The sequence below is a fragment of the Limulus polyphemus genome, unplaced genomic scaffold, assembly GCF_000517525.1.
Source record: "Limulus polyphemus unplaced genomic scaffold, Limulus_polyphemus-2.1.2 Scaffold48, whole genome shotgun sequence".
Taxonomy (NCBI): Eukaryota; Metazoa; Arthropoda; class Merostomata; order Xiphosura; family Limulidae; genus Limulus; species Limulus polyphemus.
The window spans coordinates 1,399,313-1,406,245 of NW_013665658.1; the positions used below are offsets into that span (position 1 = coordinate 1,399,313).

At 36.2% G+C, this 6,933-nt stretch overlaps 1 protein-coding gene across 3 annotated transcripts in view; it reads right to left on the bottom strand.

Moving 5' to 3' along the window:
- The window catches only part of LOC106462819 (puratrophin-1-like), a 132,250-nt gene that overhangs the window by 97,453 nt on the left and 27,864 nt on the right, over window positions 1-6,933 (bottom strand). Inside the window, exon 1 of one of the 3 annotated variants that reach the window (XM_022390449.1) lies at window positions 759-1,222. The exons of the other annotated variants lie outside the window; for them this stretch is intronic. The gene's annotated coding sequence lies outside the window, so the exon portion shown is untranslated. Of the gene's footprint in view, window positions 1-758; window positions 1,223-6,933 lie in introns of those variants that run through there. 3 annotated transcript variants of the gene reach the window in all.

Consider the following 6,933-nt stretch of genomic DNA (forward strand, 5'->3'; position numbering starts at 1 on the left):
TCGAATCCCCATCACACCAAACATGCTCGCCCTTTCAGCCGTGGGGGTGATATAATGTTACGGTCAATCCCACCATTCTTTGGTAAAAGAGTAGCCCAAGAGTAGCTTTGCGCGAAATTCGAAACAAACAGTAAAACGTATGCAAAATTCTCTAGATTTATACCACAAGCTAAAATGTTCACACATCAAAACAACTCGATGTAAAACTTAAGCGGCCCGGCATGGCCAGGTGGTTAGGGCGCTCGACTCGCAATCTGAGGGTCGCGGGTTCGAATCCCCGTCACACCAAACATGCTCGCCCTTTCAGCCGTGGGGGCGTTATAATGTTACGGTCAATCCCACTATTCTTTGGTAAAAGAGTAGCCCAAGAGTAGCTTTGCGCGAAATTCGAAACAAACAGTAAAACGTATGCAAAATTCTCTAGATTTATACCACAAGCTAAAATGTTCACACATCAAAACAACTCGATGTAAAACTTAAAGCTAAATGCTTCACAGTCATATGACAGATCACTGTGTTTTTGATGATTTTTTAAAATAATTACATACAAAAGAACATAACCTCTTCAGTCTTCAACTGAAAATATGTTTTCACACTTAAGTTTCTTACTATTTTAGCTCTTAACAGTTTTTTAACTACAACGAACCCAACAAAAACTTTAATGAACATATGACTTGAGTTTCAAACTTTAATGCTAGTATTATTGTTTTAATCGTCACCATGCGGTATATGGTTTTATACAAACACACATAACGTACCTTCTGAATTTTTGTCTCAGGCTTGTTACAGCTGCACTTTAAGAAATATTCTACATTGGTCACAGCCAAACAAAATTCGCCAGAGTTAGTGAACCAGTTTATTCCACAATAACCATAGTTCACTTTACGGTACACGTGCAGTTTTATATTCTACACTAACCACTGATTACCACAAGTTACTTTTGTGTATTTACAGTGCAGCAACTAGAACAAATTCCTCTGTCTATCTATTAGTTTTGTCAAGTCTCGTGCTAAACCTTTTTTCCCCATCAAGGTACTGAGAAGTCAGCATGCAGCTGTACATCTAAGTTTAAAACAGCTTTCACTGAAAGCCGGCTGTACAGTAACCCGTACTGAAATCTTGGGCAATTTACCCCTAAACCACAACCACTGTGTAAGGTTCAGAATACTTGAACACTTCCAAATGAATACCTATTAGTTCTTCGCGCGTGCTCTCCACTTGAACTGAGCCCTCTACCGGTACACCCGTCGTTTGTCAACTCTTATCACATCAAAGGCAGCAGCAATCCCGGACACCGAACCTGCCTAGCTCCAGGCGTTTACATTGGCCAATCAGGGCGCTTTGATGTATGTCTCATTGTGCATCATCGTTTTGCAGGGCGATGTGCAGTTCGAGACATTTATTTGCTCTAATTTTTTCCCTTGCATTCTTCTCTTTTCAGTTAAAGTTCCTAACGGTCTAATTGAAACGAGCAATGTACGGCAAAAGCACTAATAAATGTTACAGTCTTTAATGATTACTAGGCCACATATGCTCTGTGTCTTCGAAAAACAATTTCGGCTATTTTTACAGAGGATAAAATCTACATATCCTGAACTTTTTGGGTTTAGTGTTCATTATTTATACAACACTGAAAATCAAACAGTTTCGTACAAAAAAAAAAGAGATTGAGAAACATTTGATTTCAACTACGCAACTACTTGAATTAACAGTTTCGGTTTGAAATGATTTTGAAAGTTATTTGAATATCTCAAATTTGTATTTGAAACAAGTTCAATTATAGACTGGATTTGAGTAACCACTAACTTCGCGGTTCTTCGGGTGATGTTAAAGAGAACAGTGAGTACATTGTAGAAGGTTGAATGTGAAGGTTATTTGAAACAAGTTCAATTATAAACTGGATGTGAGTAACCACCAACTTCGCGGTTCTTCGGGTGATGTTAAAGAGAACAGTGAGTACGTTGTAGAAGGTTGAATGTGAAGGTTATTTGAAACAAGTTCAATTATAGACTGGATGTGAGTAACCACCAACTTCGCGGTTCTTCGGGTGATGTTAAAGAGAACAGTGAGTACGTTGTAGAAGGTTGAATGTGAAGGTTATTTGAAACAAGTTCAATTATAAACTGGATGTGAGTAACCACCAACTTCGTGGTTCTTCGGGTGATGTTAAAGATAACAGTGAGTACGTTGTAGAAGGTTGAATGTGAAGGTTATTTGAAACAAGTTCAATTATAGACTGGATGTGAGTAACCACCAACTTCGCGGTTCTTCGGGTGATGTTAAAGATACAGTGAGTACGTTGTAGAAGGTGGAATGTGAAGGTTCAACTTAGAGGAATTGCTTCCTGGAATTCGCAACCAACTCGTTCTATCTGCAACGCCTGACACCAAGTATTATTAGAATGTTCTGATCATTGCCAAGGTAACGCCTGACGCAACTGCACGAGCATGGTCGGTTGCTATAGCAGTTTACGTGTTCGATTACTCAAGTTGTAATCCAAGTAAATCTCAAAAACAGTTGTTTCTGTCACTGAAAATTAACCAGTTAATTTATTTTAAACATAGCTTAATTGTGTAGGGAACACACATTATATTAACATAATAGTAAATTAACAAACAACGATTTGTGATGTCTTTATAGAAATCACACAACATGTTTTGACAGTTCCTTGGTTTGCTTTCCTCTGCAATAAACATCGTTATACATACAAATCGTTATTTGACTTAACACTGAAACAGATGTTGGTATTATAAAACATTTTTTTACTATCCCTACATTGTCAGGTCAGTAGCGCAACTGGACATCGTTGTGTCTGTGGAGCAAAAATACGTGTGAGTTCTTAGCTATTGTTGTTAACTATTGAAAATGTGAGACATGATTTGTGACAAGGATGTTACTTTTTAATAACTAATCTCTACAATCTAGACTATGTGACCAATGTAAAAATAGTCAATAAACAAACGTTCCTTGATCTGCTTGCGGTTTTGGGTAAGGCCTAAGTCCTTCATTGTAATAGTTACTGGTTAGTTTCTTACTAGGCCTGGCATAGCCTGATGGTTAAAGCACTCGACTCGCAATCTGAGGATCGCGAGTTAGAATCCTCGTCTCCGAACATGCTCGCCCTTTCAGCCGTGGGGGCGTTATAATGTGAAGGTCATTCCCACTATTCGTTAATAAAAGAGTAGCTCAAGAGTTGGCGGTGAGTGGTGTTCACTAGACGCCTTCCCTCTAGTCTATCACTACGAAATTAGGGACGGCTGGCGCATTTAACTCTCGTGTAGCGTTACGCGAAATTCCAAACAAACCCAAATTGTTTTTTACTCCTGTAACACAGAGCATGCTCATTTCGCATCTAGTAAAGTAATAGACTGACCGTATCAGGGTAGTTTTTGTATATTAACTAGACATCTTTTATTACAGATTCATAGCACGTGTCAGTAAATCTACTGACTGAAAGAAACTCTGAAAGTTACTTGATCCTTCGACTTTAAACAATCACTTAATTTATTTTCAGTAGGTTATACGTTTGACATACAACACAGCCGAAGTAGGATAAGGTTCAATATGAAACATTTCCAGTAATTAGAGTGTATAATAGCAACTTCAACAATATATTTTATGTTGTAAACTACTTTCGTTGAATCATTTCGCTCGTTATCTGATTTTTACCGGATTTTTTCCTATACGACATATATTGTATACTATTTCCTACCACAGACGAAGTCCTAGTTGAAACGTATTTACATCAGTCATTCAAGAGACAAAGTCTTGTGGCTAAAACCCCTAACCTATTCTAAACCAGTAAACAATGCCGCTTTCTAGAGTATTATAATTTTTGGTGATGTGTCATCACACCTATTTATTACAACGTGAATGAATCATGCTTCGCTAGTTCAGGTAGTATACACCAAAAAAACTTAATTAATTAATGTTTATGCGCCTTAAAACAATTAATTAGTGTTTACGTGCTTTAAAACTTTATTGTAGCATTCTCCTTTACACTATAATACCATTTCTGTATGCTCTAATAATCTTAATTCCCCAATTAGATTCTCCATCTTTAACATCTTTTTGTATACTCTGTTACTATAACTTCTTATTGTATACTCTGTTACTATAACTTCTTATTGTATACTCTGTTACTATAACTTCTTATTGTATACTCTGTTACTATAACTTCTTATTCTATACTCTGTTACTATAACTTCTTATTCTATACTCTGTTACTATAACTTCTTATTCTATACTCTGTTACTATAACTTCTTATTCTATACTCTGTTACTATAACTTCTTATTGTATACTCTGTTGCCCTAAAATATGATTGTATACTTTGTTACTCTGCTATTTTAACACCATATTGTACACATTGTTACTCTAACATCGTAATACATACTCTGTTACTCTGCTATTTTAACACCTTATTGTACACATTGTTACTCTAACATCGTAATACATACTCTGTTACTCTAACAACTTGTTGTATGCTCTGTTACTCTAACTTCTTATTGTATATTCTGTTTACTCTAACATCTTACTGTATACTCTGTTACTTTAACATCGTAATGTATATTCTGTTACTCTAACATCTTGTTGTATACTCTGTTTACTCTAACATCTTACTGTATACTCTGTTACTTGAACATCGTAATGTATACTCTGTTACTCTAACATCTTATTGTATACTCTGTTTACTGTAACATCTTACTGTAATACTCTGTTACTTGAACATCGTAATATATACTCTGTTATTCTAACATCTTATTGTATACTCTGTTACTCTAACATCTTGTTGTATACTCTGTTTACTCTAACATCTTACTGTATACTTTGTTACTTTAACATCGTAATATATACTCTGTTACTCTAACATCTTACTGTATACTTTGTTACTCTAACATATTACTGTGTATTCTGTTACTTTAACATCTTATTATGTTCTCTTACTCCAACTTTTCATTGTAAATTTTCCCACATGGATTTCCTTGAACTAGGTATTCTAGTCAATCCTCAAATTGAAATAAATTGTTGAGTAAAAAATCAAAGAAAGAAAATCGCTCACCACTCTCTTGCTTCTAATCGAAGATGTGTGTTAAATGCACCATCTTCTCCTAGAAGAGATGACGTATAGAGAAGTGTGAACCATCGCTCACCACTCTCTTGCTTCTAATAGAAGATGTGTGTTAAATGCACCATCTTCTCATAGAAGAGATGACGTATAGAGAAGTGTGGAACTTGACTTCTACAAATATTGGTATTCTATATACACAACCTCACGAACCTGTTTGATTTGACTTCTGGCTGTATCTTTTCCTCGTGTTTGTGGATGAACTGGTTCATTTCCTACTCTAGCTGATTTCCTCAGATTCACTCACCCTGACAAGAGTTATGTTAGGTTATCTAGAAAGTGATATAGAACTAATCTTTCTGGCATTTGTATTTTACATCGAGCTAGAATAGTTAAGGCATGACCATTTAAAATCGGCTGAAGTGCCACCTACCGGAATGACAAGATATACATGAATAGCCTGTTTTGATCTTTAAATACAAACTTGCTAAGTTGTTGATTTGAATCCAGCCGAAGAAACTATAGCCCTACCTGACTCCTGTTTCCCTTAAAGCAGAAGTAAAAAACTAAAAATAAATATAACTGCACGTTTCAAATCGGCTAGAAAATAACTAGCATCATGGACTGTACATAATATACAAATATTTATTACTTTTTCTGTGCTTCACAACCAGATAAATTTTTCTCGATGTCTGGGCACAGATTTTCCTATATGACGACTACACAAATGGTATCAACTTTTATTCTGGATAGCCCAAATTTCGTTGTAGAATGTTTTTATTTTAACCACCAAATAATGACACACTTCTGAGGAGCGATGCTGTCAGTATGGACTTCGAATAAGCTTCATCTATCTGCCCTATATATCATCCTAGTATTAACTAAGCTCCTAAAGTTATATAAAAATTGTGTTGACTCGTCTAATCCATGACGACATTCGAATAAATAGGACACACGGCGTTTTCTTTAGCAAGTATACATATATCCCAAACAGCGGAACACTTCTAAAAGTCAATTATATCACTTCAGCTTTACTCACATAGAACCAGTGGTCTTTTTCTCTACATATAACCATTTCTAGGCCTTAATTAACAACATTATCTACCAATCATAACTTCTTTGTGAGACCCAAATCGAGCTTGCCCTATTAGTTTGTGTAATATTAACTCTGGACAAACAGTGTTAGGTCAGAACAGAAAGAAGAATAGACCCAATGCTCTCCCACAACCGTCTGTTACGACATTTGACCTACTAAGCCAACCGTTACTTTCTCCGCGTTATAAGATTAACAAATTTGTTAAAAGTAAAATTGGTAAATCCGTACACGGCTTGGCATAGCCTGGTGGCCACCAGGGGGGCTCGACTCTACAACTTACGGGTCACGGGTTCGAATCCCATTACCGAACGTACTCACCATTTCAACCGTGGGGAGTATTATAACGTGACAACCAATCACAATATTTGTTGATAAAGAAAAGCCCAGGAGGGTGATGTTGAATAGCTGTCTATCACTTTAAAGTTAGGGATGGCAAACTGTGATGACCCTGGAGTGGCGTTGAGCGAAATTTGACAAACAAATATATATATATTACCTTCAGTACTCAAAGCGTCACCAGCTTCAATAAGATATTCGTATCTCAGAACACACCCTCACATCCCAATGTGTTCACAACTTGGACTCCTGAAGCATCATTTGTCTCGTTAACAACACGTGTTACATCCAGTTCAATCTTTTTAACTTAAAATGTTCAATTTTCGAACACCTCACAAATATGTAGAAACCAACAAAGGTAGCGTTTATGGTTTATTTACTTTACTATGGAGCAGTTTCTATTGGTTCTGTGTTCTCAGTTCGTTAGTAAATCA